The following is a 16,434-nucleotide window of genomic DNA, read 5'->3' on the forward strand; positions in this document are numbered from 1 at the left end:
GTATTACGATCGAGATGGTTAGTCTCGCAGTGATTCCTCCAACAAGCGACCCTGGCCATTTCCACAATCTTTAACCTGGCGGGCGAGAGCCATCTTGCTTCTCTCATTGTAGCCACTTACATCAAAGTATTCTTCCATTGCTTCAATCCACTTTTCCACTACTTCACCTAACTGTTCTCCTTCACCCTTGAAGGGACGAGGTTAGGATCTGTGCAGGGCTTTTCGAACATCCGGATCTAACTCTTCATCATCGGTTAGAGGATCCGGTTGCCTTGCATGGGCCGCGTGCCTCATGACTCTGACAAAACGAGATTTTCGTCAACTTAACTTTGACAACAGATTTATGATTATTTGATTTTTACAATTTATTATTTAAACAGATAATTATTTCATCATACTACATGAAACAAGATTAACCATATTCACAATCATGAAAACAATTTGGAATTTTTTTGCAAAACACCATTTATTATCAAAAGTTTTCGATATATACATAGAGCATCATGGCTCTCAAAAATCACTGCCTCAATCGTATTTGCATAAAGAAGCGAAACTACGAAGGAGACATGCCATGGTACACACGATTCATTATTACACAAAGAGGTGCTGTAATTCTATCTCTAGGGATAAAGGGGCTAAGAAGCCTAAAAAATCGGCATTAAGTTGTGAATGATCAAAGAGTTGAACATGCTGAACAAGCCCTAGCCTTATCAAAATCATGGCCAAGGAAATATTTTGTCAGAGCCTCTTACGCTGACTGGTACTGACATTAATACATCGTCCTCCACAGAACCACATATACCGACGTCGCTCAAGAGGATCAGGAAAGTAAAGACTCTCAAAATGACGTGCGAGTCTCACTCTGCTTACTCGGGTCGTAGCAGAGCCGATGAGGTGGTCGAATGCAAAGGCTATCATATCCTGACTCTAGGAGAGTTCAAGAATGCTAGATAGATTCAGGGTATCCATCTATAAATTTCCAATTCAATTTATGAGTTTTCCATTTTTGAAGTTCATTCAACATAATATAAACAAGTGAAAACATTATTTCCTAGATTTACTTTAAAATTCTTAAGTAATTTTTGTTGTTATTACGTAGATTATAACAGCGCTCTGATACCAATTGTGAGATCCCACTGCCCCCTCTGCACACCGACGGATTTCCGGATGGTAGCACAGCGGAAGTAGCTTCCTCTTGCGAGGGGCAGGGTTTCCCACTCGGGGCCTCGCCCTCGAATGTCCGGGCATGAGACTAAGCTGGTGGTCATTCCGAAAACCGAAACCGGGAAAATTTCCCATGCCCAGAAAGCGGGACGACTCCACCATTTTGAATTTCTTAACGAAATTTTTCTAACAAAATCAAGATTGATCTAACCTTCATCTGAATAAACCAGATAGAAGGGAAACTATAACAGATATAACTTGAAGGAATCAATGCTTTTTTCCTAATTGAATTAGGCCCAGCCATTGATCTATTCATTTGAGAAGTCTTCAGGCTTTTAATTAACTGCTCGAGTTCTAAGCGTAATCCTATTAATCAATTTTATTATTAAAACTCTATTGATTCCAGCATCATCCGGCCCATGGGTTAGCCACCGCCCAACCACTGGAATAGTAGAACCAGACAAGTACGCACCCACCCATAATTGAAAGCCTTTCTTAACTTATGCTTTAGAAAACAGTTACTCACACACTCCTCTTTAAACTTTAATTTATAAAACAATCCATTGACAAACAATTACTACGTACAGATGTCACAACTCAAAATTTCCATTCAATCCTTGTTTCTTACAAAACAATATCACTCTAGACTCTCCATTATTGAGACCAGCATGTCAACAACGAGATCCAGTTACAATAAGTTTCTCGTCATCATACATATATATCTTCCACGACATATGCATGGATGTCCTCGGCACCGCAAGCCCGTGCATTGCCTGGTCAGAACCCTCCAGGATCCTCCTTAGGTGTCCTGGCACTAATCAAACTCTAGGCTTGTGAAGCTAGAGGTTAAGAAAGTGGCTTTTCATACTTTTATGCTTCTAAAATTATGATAATCTCATGATTTAAATCCATAAATTGGATTTAAGTTTAGAAGATAGTTACACTATCATAATTGTATTACTAAGTTTATTCTTTTCAAAAATATTAAAAATTATTAGTAATAGCAGCGGAGCTATGGCAAAATTTTTAAGAATTTGATACATAATTCATTCTTATGCATAACGTGAAAAGAGAACTTCCTACCATAATCTAGTATTAAATATCCTAGGCCAAAAGAATGATTTTCATCACATTCAATGGAAAATTAATCTTTAAGGTTTATGCATAATTAAATAATTAAGAAACGAGAAAATTATTATAATTTTATTTAAATGATAAAAGAGAAATTCCCATGACATTTGGAATTCAATCATTTAAATGGGAAAAGTAAAATTCTCAGCATATTGGAATTAATGGATATTTTATTTTAGATAAATTTATTTTATGCATGAAAATTTTTAAATGATAAAAGAGGAATTCCCATGACAATTGGAATTTAATGGATATTTTTATTAAAGAAAAGCGAAATTTTAGATAAATTCATTTGATGATAAAAGAGGAATTTCCATGACATTTAGAATTCAATCAATTAAATGTAAAAAGAGGAATTCCCATGATATTTGAGATCCAAGACATTAAATGGAAAATTGAGAAATTTTTAGTATAATTCAATTTATGAATATTTATCAAAAGTGGAATTTTGAGCATTATTGAGAAATATGGGTAGAATTGATTTTTGTAAATCCCATGAATTCTTTTATTCAAAAGAAGAATATTGAATATAATTCATTTGAGAAATCGAGAAAGAATATGAAAATAGCCGTTGAGAAAAAGAACCTTTATCTAGGCCAAGAAATTGGCAGAAATTTAGAAAAAGTCCCATTATTGGTATCGAAGTAGGAAAAGCTACTATATGGGAATGAGATGTGATAGGATGTAAATGGATGTGATAAGATGTGAATGGGATGTGATAGGATGTGATAAGATGTGAAGGGGATGTGATAGGATGTGGTGTGATGTAAATGAATGTGGATGAGATGTGAAGTAAATGGATGTGGATGTGAATGATGAGATGAGAATGAGATGTAAGGTTATGTGAAAGGATGAGATGTAATGCAAATGCATGTGGATGAGATGTGAAGTAAATGGATGTGGATGATGTGAATGATGAGATGAGAATGAGATGTGAGGTTATGTGAAAGGATGAGATGTAAAGTAAATGCATGTGGATGACATGTGAAGTAAATGGATGTGGATGTGAATGATGAGATGAGAATGAGATGTGAGGTTATGTGAAAGGATGAGATGTAAAGTAAATGGATGTGGATGTGTATATGTAAGAGTTTGATGTAAATGAATGTGGATGTGAATGATGAGATGAGAATGAGATGTGAGGTTATGTGAAAGGATGTGATGTAATGTAAATAGATGTGAATGGATGTGATGTGATGTGATGTGAATCGGCATAGATGTGAATGGATGTGATGTGATGTGAAGTGGATGTGAATGTGACGTGATGTAAATAGATGTGAATTGATGTGATGTGAATCGGCATAGATGTGAATGGGGATGTGAAGTGGATGTGAATGTGATATGATGTAAATAGATGTGAATGGATGTGATGTGAATTGGCATAGATAATGTGAATGAATGTGATGTAATGTGAAATGGATGTGAGATGATGTGATGTGAATCGACATTGATGTGAATGGATGTGATGTGATGTGATGTGAACGGGATGTGATGTGATGTGAAATGGATGTGATGTGATGTGATGTGATGTGAGTGGATGAGATGTGATGTGAATCGGGATAGATGTGAATGGATGAGATGTGATGTGAATCGGGATAGATGTGAATGGATGAGATGTGATGTGAATGGATGTGATGTGATGTGAATGGATGGGATGTGATGTGATGTGGATTGGGGTAGATGTGAATGGATGAGATGAGATGTGAATGGATGTAATATGATGTGATGTGGATATGGGTAGATGAGAATGGATGAGATGTGATGAGGATAGATGTGGATAGATATGATGAGACGTAATATGATGTGATTGGATGAGAATGGATGAAGGACGATAGCAATACTACATATGATTGGATGTGGATTGAGCAAGTGAACTGATTTAGAAGAATGTGGAATAACGAAAAATAATGTGGAACGATGTGAAAAGATGAGAGTTCGTTTAGAAACTTTATTTATGACCTGTTTTTAAATGACTGTTTTATGTCAAGAATGCTGGGGAAGCATTTTGACCATCTTGTGAATGAGGTCGTGGAGACCTAAGTGATAAAGTTGTAACAGCTGACAGAGAGTCAATGGAGGACATCTCGCATAGCAAGGTCGGCCGAGGTCTTGACCATCCTCGGTTTGATTTAAATGGTGACCTTCCATACGGTGGATGAGGGACCAAGGAAGCGGCCTATGAGTGAAGCACTAGGTGACCTGTGAAGGATCCTAGAGGGTGCTGACCATACAGTGCTCGGGCTCTGGGTCGCCAAAGATACCCACCCGTGCATCAAGGAAGAAAATGGAATAAGATGTTAGAGTTGTTTTTTGAACTCGGGAATAGATCTGGTTGATTGACCTTGCTGGTCCTCAACGGATCAGTCCATGGCATCTGTTGGTTGATCTTGCTCATCTTCAACGGAGAATCTATCTAGATTTTTATAAGTGAATATATTTGTAGGTACTATGAGCTATGAACTATTGAAAAGGCCCCTGAGTGGACAGGTGGTGAGCGTTCTAGTTTTGCCAATGATGCCATAGGTACACCGATGAAGGAATGATTGGAAATTAGAATTCAACCGGATATTTTGGAGGACTATGATCAGTGATACTATGGTTTCATTAAAAGATTGTTTTAAAGACAGCTGAATCTATAGAAAAAGGCAATTTCATATTGGGTGTGTAAGTGGTGTGACTATCTTAAAGTTTGCATGAAGCGCCGGCTAGGGGGCCTGGGAACTCTTTTTCCCTAGTACCCAGGACAAAACCTAGCCAAATTCCTAAATGGATCCGATCACTACAATGGTTGGGCGGTTGGCTAACCCATGGGATTGATGGATCCCTAAAATGAAACTCAATTCTAATATGGTACGATCGATGAAGTAAATCCCAGATAGTCCTTGTTCTATGGAAAAGAATCAACGGTTGTGTCTCTCGATGAGGAAAAAAGCGTTGGTCTCTATGATCCAAGTGCAAGTCTTTTCCTTGATCTGACCATGTGACTTACGGGTTCGGTCGGATCAATTTGTTTAGCTAAGGCTCTTGACTACCTTAGAATAAAAATATCATGGAGGAATCGCTTGTGCTTTTTGGGCATAGGAAGTTTTTTCAGGTTTGGACTGCTAGCACCCCCGAATTCGTTGCGCGGAGGGGGCATGGATCTTTCAGAGGGTAAGAGCCTCATCTACTTCCCCCTTTGTGTTGGCTACTACACCCTTGTCGGGAGCTTTTGAGGAGAGGCACCGACAAACAAACTCCATTTGAGGAGCTTTCTTTGCGGGAGTAGAGCACAAAGCAACTATGTTGTCTATTGGAAAATATTTTTTGGGTCGAAAACGCGTTTCGGGCGTGTCTGGACCTCTATTTTTCAATTCACAGGTGTTCATGGGCACGGCGAGTAAGTTTTGATTCTCTACAAAACTCTATTTTTGGAACTGCAGGGACGGCGATTAGTTGTGAAGACACTATGTGTACTGCAAAGAGGTCTCAAAGTTGCCATTGGGTGTATGTATGCAAATTGAGGTCACTGGTTGTGATAGTTTGGGTGCAGTATAGTACCGCTACAGAGAATACAACAATTTGTGCAGGTCAAACAAGAGTGCTGTTTTTGGTAAATTTATGTTGTAGAAAAGATATCAAATGATGGAATAAACTAGATTGCTGTAGAGAATCTTGACAAGAACAACTTCCATGCTTGGAGGTCTAGATTGACAAATTTCCTTATGGGAAAAGGTTATTGGGCTACATTGAAGGTGAACATTAGGAGGCACCGGAGATATTGGAGATTAATCCAACTATGCAGATGTAAAAGAGTTCAAGGATTGGAATCAAGGAGCAAGGAAACTCATGTATTGGATTTCTATTAGTATATAGGACACCATGATTGGGCATATATAGGATGCCAAGTCACCTAAGGAGGCATGGAACACCTTGGTAATGCTGTATGAAACTCACACCAAGGCACAAAAGATTCAGTTGAAGAATGAGCTTCATATTGTGGAGAAGAGGAATATGTCTGTGAATGATTATGCCTTGAAGATCAAGGGTATTGTGGAATCCCTTGCATCAATTGGTGTTTTTGTTGATGATGATGATTTTGATAAGGTGGAAGTGTGTCTATGTGGTCTCAGGCCATAATACAAGGCATTTAAGATGTCTATTCAGACTCAGGAGAACACTCCAAAATTCACAGATTTGGTGTCAATGTTGATCATTGAAGAGAAGAACTTGGGTGAAGATCAATAGTCTTCACAAAACAAAATAGTTCAAAGCAACAGGCCTTCTATACAAGTGCAGGTAGAGGACGAGGTAGGGTTCATGGACGTGGCCAAGGTGGTGGCCAAACAGGTAATCAGAATTACATTAGGACATTTTGGAGGTCATTTGTAGGGCCTTGTAAGAAATTCACGAATTTCTAATTTCTCTCTCTAGAAAATGTGTATAAAATAAATAAAAACTAAATTTCAAGATGTAAAAGTTCTATTCTTTCATTTAAGAACATTTGGAAGCTTGTCATAAAGTCCCTGTACCTCATGTCTATACCCCACATTGCATTTATGATGTGAGAGATGTGGAATTGATGGTGCGGAACACGAACACACATCGCTAGAAGAACGCAAGTATTTGATATTGGCAGCATTAAACTCGGGCACACTAAGTAAACTCCAGCTGAGGGAATGGGGCCAAGTTAAAAAATATAATAAGCATGGCCACCACAGCTGCATCAATAAATCCCTCACATGCACATGGATAGGTCATGAGCTCCTTAGGCTAGGGGTCTAGGGTTCAAATCCCAGCTGTGGGCCAAGAGTCATAGGGTAGCTCAAGTTTCATATATCTTTTTCCATTTCAACACACACACATACACACACACACACACACACACACATGTATACATGCATGCATCCAAACAAATGTGAACTTTGAATTAAATAAATCACTTTTAAAACTTAAGTTTTGGAATGTAAGGGAAGAGTAAAAAGGAAGTAAATGTTACAAATAAAACACTTTCCTCTTGATAGCCATTTGGTGCACATAGGGGTGCATAAGTTGCTTTAATAGCTTCAAATGAAAATATAATAAGCATGGCCACCACAGCTGCATCAATAAATCCCTCACATGCACATGGATAGGTCATGAGCTCCTTAGGCTAGGGGTCTAGGGTTCAAATCTCAGTTGTGGGCCAAGAGTCGTAGGGTAGCCCAAGTTTCATATATCTTTTTCCATTTCAACACACACACACACACACACACACATGTATACATGCATGCATCCAAACAAATGTGAACTTTGAATGAAATAAATCACTTTTAAAACTTAAGTTTTGGAATGTAAGGGAAGAGTAAAAAGGAAGTAAATGTTACAAATAAAACACTTTCCTCTTGATAGCCATTTGGTGCACATAGGGGTGCATGAGTTGCTTTAGAATATTATTATAGCTTCAAATGGCTATCTTTTACACACACACACACAAACACACCCACCCACCCACACACACACACACACACACACACATACACCCACCCAGACACACAAACTTATAGTGATATAGGTGTGCGTGTGCATGTGTGTGTGTGCGTGTGCGTGTGTGTGTGTGAAAGATAGCCATGTATGCTAAAAAGGATAAGTGGATAGAGAAGAAGAATGATGAAGATGATGAGAGGGAAAGTTTATTTTGTGTGCTAAATGTTCTAGCAAAGAAGAAAACTTGAAAGAAAGTATGATGAATTTTAGTACTCTTTTGTATCACACACACACACACATGCATACACACACACACACACACATGTGTGTGTGTGTGTGTGCGTGTGCATGTGTGTCTGTGTGTGTGTGTGTGTGTGTGCGTGTGTGTGTGTGCGTGTGCGTGTGCGTGTGTGTGTTTGTGTGTGTGCATGTACACACACACACATGCACACACACACAGAGTAAGATTCCTCCCTCCAGCTTTTGAGGTGTACAGGTATAAGAACCTCCCCTTTTGATCTTATAATTATTCCCCTCTCTGAAATAAAAGAAAGATCATGTTTTACCCTATTTTGGCTTGGAGAGAGAAAATGTCTAGAGGGAGGTAATTCAAAATTGAGATATTTTTGGATATAAAAATCTTCCTAGTGTCTAAAATGGTTTCCCCTGAAACAGAAATTCAAAAAGAACTTTCCAATGTGTAATTGGAATTAATTGAAAATAGGTATAAAGGACCTTAGCCTAAGAGTCCAGATTTTCAAAAATTTTACCAATAAGATTAATCCAAATGTAGGGAGGAGATACATTGAAGAATAAAAGAAAAACCCCCAAAAATGAGTAAATGCTCACACAAGATAAAGAGTTGACTGAGTACAAGGTTTATTGGTTAGATATTTAGAGGAAATGATGCAATTTTGACACCTCAGTGTGGGGATCTCCCCTCATGAAGGAGGCGCCTATTTCACATGTGTGGAGGAGTTTTAAACTCAAAACTAATGAGATATTTTCATCTCTCCTCTCTTGTGTTTCAACTAGATCCAAAAAGCAAGCTAAACTGACCCAAAAATGGTCAAAAATTAACCAAACTGATCTGGAAAATTCTAGAATCAGTTTGCTTGGTTAGAGGCTTACTTTTTTCTATAAATAGAAGCCTCCCCCTTTATAAAAGCTTAATGGTGTTTCTCATCACATTCACATCCACATCCATTTACATCACATCACATCTCATCACCACGCATATCTCCTCACATCACATTCACATCTTATCACATCACATTCACCTCTTATCACGTTCACTTCTCATCTAATCACATAGCATCCATTAACATCCCATCACATTCATTTACATTCATTCAGATCCACATCACATCGTATCACATCACTTTTAGTACCGTTTTCTACTTTCGATACTGATAGGACTTTTCTAAAATTATATAAAAGTTACTTACAATTATTAGGTAATCCATAGAATAAGATCATAACTTTCTGAAGACGTTGTAGATCAACAAATATATTGTTAAACTTGTTGTAAGGAACCACAATATTACCATTGTTGCCTCGCTTTTTCCCCCAAGCTCTAATGGTTAGCACATCATTGACGTAGTGGTACTCTTCATTGCATGTCCTCTTTGCTAATCTTAATCTTCTTGGGGGGCAGGAAAAATATTTTGTGTGATGCCTTGTTTGTGAAGTGTATCTTACAGTAATTGATGGAGAGCCTGGTATCCTTTTGTGCTTATGCCCACTTCATCACATTCATTCTGAACTTCCTCAATGCCTAAAATGTTAGTTATATCTTTCATTATTTCATTTTCAAGAATTTGTCGTACCTTCTTGAAGCATGGATCTCAAACTATGGAAAGAATGTCATATTTTCTCACACAGCTACACGTAACATATCTCCAATATCTTGAGGACCATTATCACCACACTCATCTTTAAGAAAGGTCCTCTAATGAACTAATAAAGATTACTTATAGTAGCAGCAATACTATATAATGAATTAACAATTAATAAAGAAAGGTCCTGTAATGAACTAATAAAGATTACTTATAGTAGCAGCAATACTATATAATGAATTAACAGTTAATAAAAAAAATCAAACAATACATACACTTTAATAAGAATAACTTATAACCAAAAAGATGAATAGAAAACAAACCTTGCTGCATGAATTCTTTGCTTGAGAGCACCACCACCAATTGCAAGTGTCTGAATGTTGTTCATTATCCTCTTTCACACTCTGGCTCCCTGGGTGTGCTCTTCATACGTGAGATTGTATCGTATAACTCTAGGATGTGGTCCTCCTTCTCTTTGCCCTCTCTCTGTAGCTATAAAATATTATTCTTTGCAATTTCGAGAGCTTGTTGCACACTACTCAAAGTGACTTACAAGCTATGAATTTGTGAGTTTAGAAATTGAACCTTCCATGCATCACATATACTTAATTTGAAGGATCATTAGGATATAAATACCCATCAACCCAAAGATCCACATTACAATGACCCTACTATCTTCTTTCTTGCTTCTCCTGTGCGTTTAGACGTTCTTTTTTGATAGGTGCATATTCATTCAAGATGCGAATATGCAAGTCTACCTTCCTCACTGGTGATGAATTTGAGGTGTTTGTTATTTCTGTGAGTGCCATAGTAAGCATAATGGTGGAAGATGGTAGATAGCTTGGATCCCAAAGAGAATCTTGAAAGAGAGACCTACTGCAATGAGAGAAGGGCTTAGGGGAGAGAGAGAGAGAGAGAGAATCGTTTAGTTGTTGAGTCAGACAGAGAGGAGATGTGATAGTAATCAATGAAGAAAACGGTTTTTAGGTGGGTTTGCTATAAAATATAAAATTTAAATTGCTAGCCTATCTGAAAATTTAAATTTAAATTAAACTTTTTATTTTTTATGCATTTAAAAGTAAAAAAATAAAAAAAACGTAAGTTTTCCTTGTCTTTTAATGACTGTTGATTTAGAATTTATGGGACAGAAATGCAATGAAAGTGTATTAAACGAGATTGTCTTTTAATGACTGTTGATATGGAATTTAGAGGGAACTTCAGAAACGCAATGAAAGTACATTAAATGTGATTGAAAGTTATTTTGAGATAATTATTTTGAATTGTAATAAAAAATATTTTTGGGGCCCCTATGATGTTTCGAGAGTTTTAGTGGCTAGAAAGAGAATCCTAGAGTGAAAATTGTTGAGATATCGAGCTCATCTAGTGAGGCGGTGGCCACTGATGACCCGCCTGGGGGATAGGCCCCACACTTACACCACTGGCATGGTTGGTGAGATCTTGGGTGATATGCGGCCAGTGGGATGACAGGCTGTGTGACAGCCATTCTAGAGACTGGCATAGTTATAGCGCCAGCTCATTTAGTCGGGTTCACACTATAGAGAACCCATGTATGTATTTGGTTGAGTACCTTTCATATTATTGTGTACTCTTATCTTGTATATGGTGTGTTGAGTGTTGAGTAGAGAAGAAGAAGATTTTCAGCCTCTCACCTTGTGTGTTCTCTATTAGGGTTTTGTGAGTGTGTGTGTGTGCTTGCAAGAGCTCAAGCTCTCTTCCCCCCTACATCTTTTCATGGTATCAGAGCCTGGTTCGTGCTAAGGGCTGAGCTGCAAGCAAGAGAACCACAGGAAGCGATACGAGGGTAAGAGCTTCAACTACTCTTCCCTATTGTGTTGGTGACTACACCCTTGTCGGGAGCTCTACGGGAGGTACCGGCAAACGGTCTCTGATTGCGGAGCTTTCTTCGCGGGAGTAAAGCTATAGGGCAACTATACCGGACTACAATTTTCGGGCCGAAAACGCATTTCGGGCGCGTCTAGACCTCCGTTTTTTAGAAAGCAGGTGATTTCGAGCACTGCGAGTAAGTCATCGATTCTCTTCAGAACTCTGTTTTAAGAACTGCAGGAAGACAGATTGACTGTGCAGACACTGTGGGTGCTGCAAAGAGGTCTACAGTTGCCATTGGGTGTATGTATGCGCATTGAAGTCACTGGTTGTGACATTTGAGAGTACTACAGTACCGCTGTGCAGAAAATACAGTAGTTTGTGCAAAAAAACCAGAGTACAGTTTCTGGTAAAGTTGTGTGTTTGGCAAGATGTCAAATGATGAGATAACTCAGATTGTGGTGGCTGAGAAGCTTGATAAGAATAACTTCCATGCTTGGAGGTTCAGGTTGACGAATTTCCTGATGGGAAAAGGCTATTGGGACTACATAGAAGGTGAGCATGAAGAGGCACCGGAGATAGCGGATATAAATCCGACTGCTGCAGATGTGAAAGAGTTTAAAGACTGGAACCAAGGAGCCAGGAAGGTTATGTATTGGCTATCCATTAGTATACAGGACACCATGATTGGGCACATTCAGGATGCCAAGTCCCCCAAGGAGGCGTGGGACACCTTGGTAAAGCTCTATGAAACAAATACCAAGGCAAGTAAGATACAGTTGAAGAATGAACTTCATACTGTGGAGAAAAAGAGCATGTCTGTGAATGACTATGCGTTGAAGAAAAAGGGTATTGTGGAATCCCTTGCATCTATTGGTGTGTCAATAGATGATGATGACAAGGTGGAAGTCTGTCTACGTGGTCTCGGGCCACAATACAAGGCGTTCAAGACGTCTATTCAGACTCGGGAAAACATTCCCAACTTTACAGATTTGGTGTCTATGCTGATTATCGAAGAGAAGAACTTGGGTGAAGACCAACAGTCTTCACAAAGCAAAAACAGTTCAGAGCAACAGGCCTTCTACACGAGTTCAGGAAGAGGACGAGGTAGAGGAGGCCGTGGACACGGTCAAGGAGGTGGCCGAACAGGTAATCAGAATTATGGCCAACAGCAGCACAGCAACAACAACAGTCCCAGAATCAACAACAACAACAACACGCAGGTGGAAGAGGCAAATTCAGAGGCAGGGGGAGTCAAAGAGGCCGTGGAAATTGGCAAAGGCAATATAATGACGTACGTGAATGCTATTATTGTGGTAAGCCTCGACATGTGCTGTCAGAATGTTATAAGAAGCAAGCTGACATCCAAAATGGGAAAGTGCAGCAAAACAACTATGCATCCTCAAGCAGAAATAATGAGGATAATGAAAGGTTGTTTGTTATGCAGCATGTTGTGAATGCCATGTCTGAAAATGTTGATGCAGCACAAAAAGATAATGTATGGTATGTGGATTCAGGCGCTTCAAACCACATGACGAGTCATGGGGAGTGGTTCAAGGAGATGAAAAACCCGGAAAGACCAGGTTTTGTGGAAACAGGGGATGACACTGCTCATCCAATTGCCCACGTTGTGGAGATGTGCCATTGTCTATGCAGGATGGCAAAGTGAAGTACCTTGCAGATGTACTTCATGTACCGAACATAACAAAGAATCTGGTTTCAGTTGGCCAGATGATTGAGCAGGGTTTGCAGGTTTGGTTTAACCCTGATGGGTGTTATGTTGAAGATTTCAAAGATAAGTGCAGGTTGGTTGCAAAAGGCAACAGAGTGGGCAGAAGGTTTACGTTGAATGTAGACATGCCTGAAATGAGTGCTGCGATGTTTGCAAATGGTTCAGGAATTGTTGCAGACACAGACATTTGGCATAAAAGGATTGGACATGTAAATGTGCAGAGATTGAAGTCTATGTAGACAAAAGGAATTGTGACAGGGCTGCCAAAATTTAAAGTGGAAGGTATGCAGAAAATATGTGAAGCATGCCAATTTGGGAAGCAAACAAAGCATGTGTTTCCACGTAACAGATATGTGAGCAAAAATGCACTAGATGTTGTGCATTTAGATGTATGGGGTCCTACGAAGACCATATCTATGGGAGGCTGCAGGTATTATGTGACTTTCATTGATGACCACACAAGGAAAGTGTGGCTATATTTCATGAAGGAGAAGAGTGAGGTGTTCACTCACTTTCAGAATTTCAGAGTTTTGGTTGAAAAGCAAACAGGGAAATATGTAAAGTGCCTAAGGTCAGATGGAGGGGGAGAGTACTTCTCCAATGAGTTCTCTGAATTTTTGAAGAAGAATGGTATTCGGAGACAGTTCACATGCAGATACACTCTGCAGCAAAATGGAGTTGCTGAGCAGAAAAACAGGCACATTGCTGAGATTGCGCAAGCATTGATGGAAGAGAAGAATATGCCGCATTGCTATTGGGCTGAGGCTGTTTCTACAGCAGTATACATCATGAACAGGACTCCAATTGCAGCCATACATGATGTAACTCTAGAGGAGAGGTTTACTGGCAGAAAACCAGATTTGTCTCATCTGAGAGTCTTTGGATGCATTGCATATGTGCATGTGCCAGATGAGCTGAGAACTAAGCTGGATCCAAAAGCTGAAAAATGTGTGTTTATTGGATATTCCCTTGAGCAAAAGGGATACAGGTGTTATAACCCTGCTACACGTGAGTTGAGGGTAAGCAGGGATGTTGTTTTTTATGAGATGAGCAGCTGGTATGCTGCTGAAAAAGAAGCTGTTGGGGCTGATGTGAGTGGAAGTGTGGTTGCACAGAATGCAGGTCAGCAATCACAGTCTTTGAGTGGACCAGGAGAGTCCTCATCTAGTGGGTCTATTGATAGACCATGGAGTAGGATCAGTTCACAATCGGGGATTTCCTCTCAACCAAGTTCCAATTAGCATCTTGATTTTTACAGAGGGAAATGCAGATAGCTTGGCTGCATCCTAGGTGCTAGGTCATTACTTCTTCTTTCAAGTCAGTTTCAACTTCATTGCATTCTGAAATAGTCTTGGGCATGTTCAACCATTTGGCTTCCTTTGTGGTAGCTTTCCTTGGATATACTATTTCAATAGCCTGACTAGCTAGCAGTCGTCCCCCCCTCAAACATGTTTTGACCTTCCTGGAATAAGGCTCTTATGCAGCCTTTAACTTTTTGATCTCCTTTTGTATTCACCCACTCCCCTCATCAGTGTCTAGGGTTCCTCAACCAGTTCAATTTCCTTCCATGTTACTTCTTCTTTTTTTCTTATTAGCACCTTTTCCTTACTCAAATTTGTGGATGCAATTTCCCTCGTCCAAACCATCCTAAATTACTGTAGAGTCTCCTCATCCCACCTTCTTTTCTCTTCTTTCCCTTCCCATCATTCACGTAGAAGGTGTAGCAAGCGATTCTTCTTTGGTGGTTCTTCATCCATTCAGGGATTCAGTCAACCCTCCTCTTATCAAATGTTTACATCAACAGACTGTTCACAGCAAGAATCAAGGTGCACTTTTCTTCATGCTTTGGAAAAGGGAGTATGTGGGGTTAAGTCTGAGGCATGTACTTAGGTCATTCACTACTTGAGAGAAGATGATATTACCACTTTTCCATGTCAACTTTCTACTAAAAAATTAGGAAAACATTCTTAAAAATTCTAGAAATTTAGGGAATCCATTCTACCAAAAATATCCATAGTAAAATATGTGGTAGTTTTGTAAAAATTTCCACTAATGCTTATTTTAAACCACAAAAAATAGGAAAAAATAGCATTAAACTCACGGAAGAGTCCCCCGCAATGTTGATTTGTCCATTGAATAGTAGTAACATGCATTCCAATCGCCATATTGAACAATCCACGTGCAAATAATAAACAAAAATCAATAAAATAATATTTTTATTTAGTAAATATTAAAATTTACTTTAAAAAATGCCAAAAAGTAGAATAAGAAAGAAAAAATAACAACAATTAACTAGAGATTGCTCTGATACCACTGTTAAAATCCTAAGATCTCTCTAGATAATTGTTATGCATAAAATGCATAAATCAGGCATGAACTCATCCACCTGACCACTCCCGAGCCCAAGGGATGCACTATGTGATTGGTGGACGTTTTTGTACCCACATGCACTATGTCACTGTTGTTTTGAGTGCATAATTTTTTATAGGGATTTCATTGCTCCAAAAAAGTTTGGATTGTTGAAGGCATGTTATTGTATGGTTGGTACACGATTGTTTTGTTTGGTATATGTATTTTCTTGCCTGTGTGTGCATGCATATACTTGTGCAAAACAATCATAAAGAAATCAAACAATCTATTGATATAAAGGAAGACTTGAATCTTTTAGCATAAAAGTGTTAAGACTACTTTGACTTTATATAGTTTTCTTTGGATATTGTATGGTAAAAAATTAGATGATTGAGCTTCTAAAGTATGGGTATCAACTTGCTTAACATATATATATTTTTCCTAGAAAGTACTTGGTTGGCTTGATTCTTGTATATTTTGTGTAAAGTGTAATTGCATATGTTACGATGTGTTGGCTTCTTTTTAATTCATAATGTTTATGGAAAAGTTTGCTTATGTTTAATTGAGGGTCTACATTTAACCCATGCTGCTTTTTTTGGATAGTCCATGGCATCCCCTTCTCTTCTCAAGAGTTAACATTCTTAAAAACAATGGAGATGGATCTAACAGAGCTTTTTAAAATGTTAACTACTGCTCAAGCTAGAAATGCAAGGCTACCTAGAAATGCTGATCAAGAAATTACAAAGGAATTAGAGGAAGCAAAAAGAAGCACCTTTCATGGAATGCAGCTCTTGTCCAACTTGGTGCAGTCCAAGGGAGTTCCTGAGCTAGCAGACTTTGACATGCTGGAGATAGGACTCCCTCGGGTCATTGGATATTGGAGGACCTTTGAGATCATATCTGAAGAAGATGAGCAGATGTTTCATAATC

The sequence above is a fragment of the Cibotium barometz genome, chromosome 62, assembly GCF_041138505.1.
Source record: "Cibotium barometz isolate CiBa-2024 chromosome 62, ASM4113850v1, whole genome shotgun sequence".
NCBI lineage: Eukaryota > Viridiplantae > Streptophyta > Polypodiopsida > Cyatheales > Cibotiaceae > Cibotium > Cibotium barometz.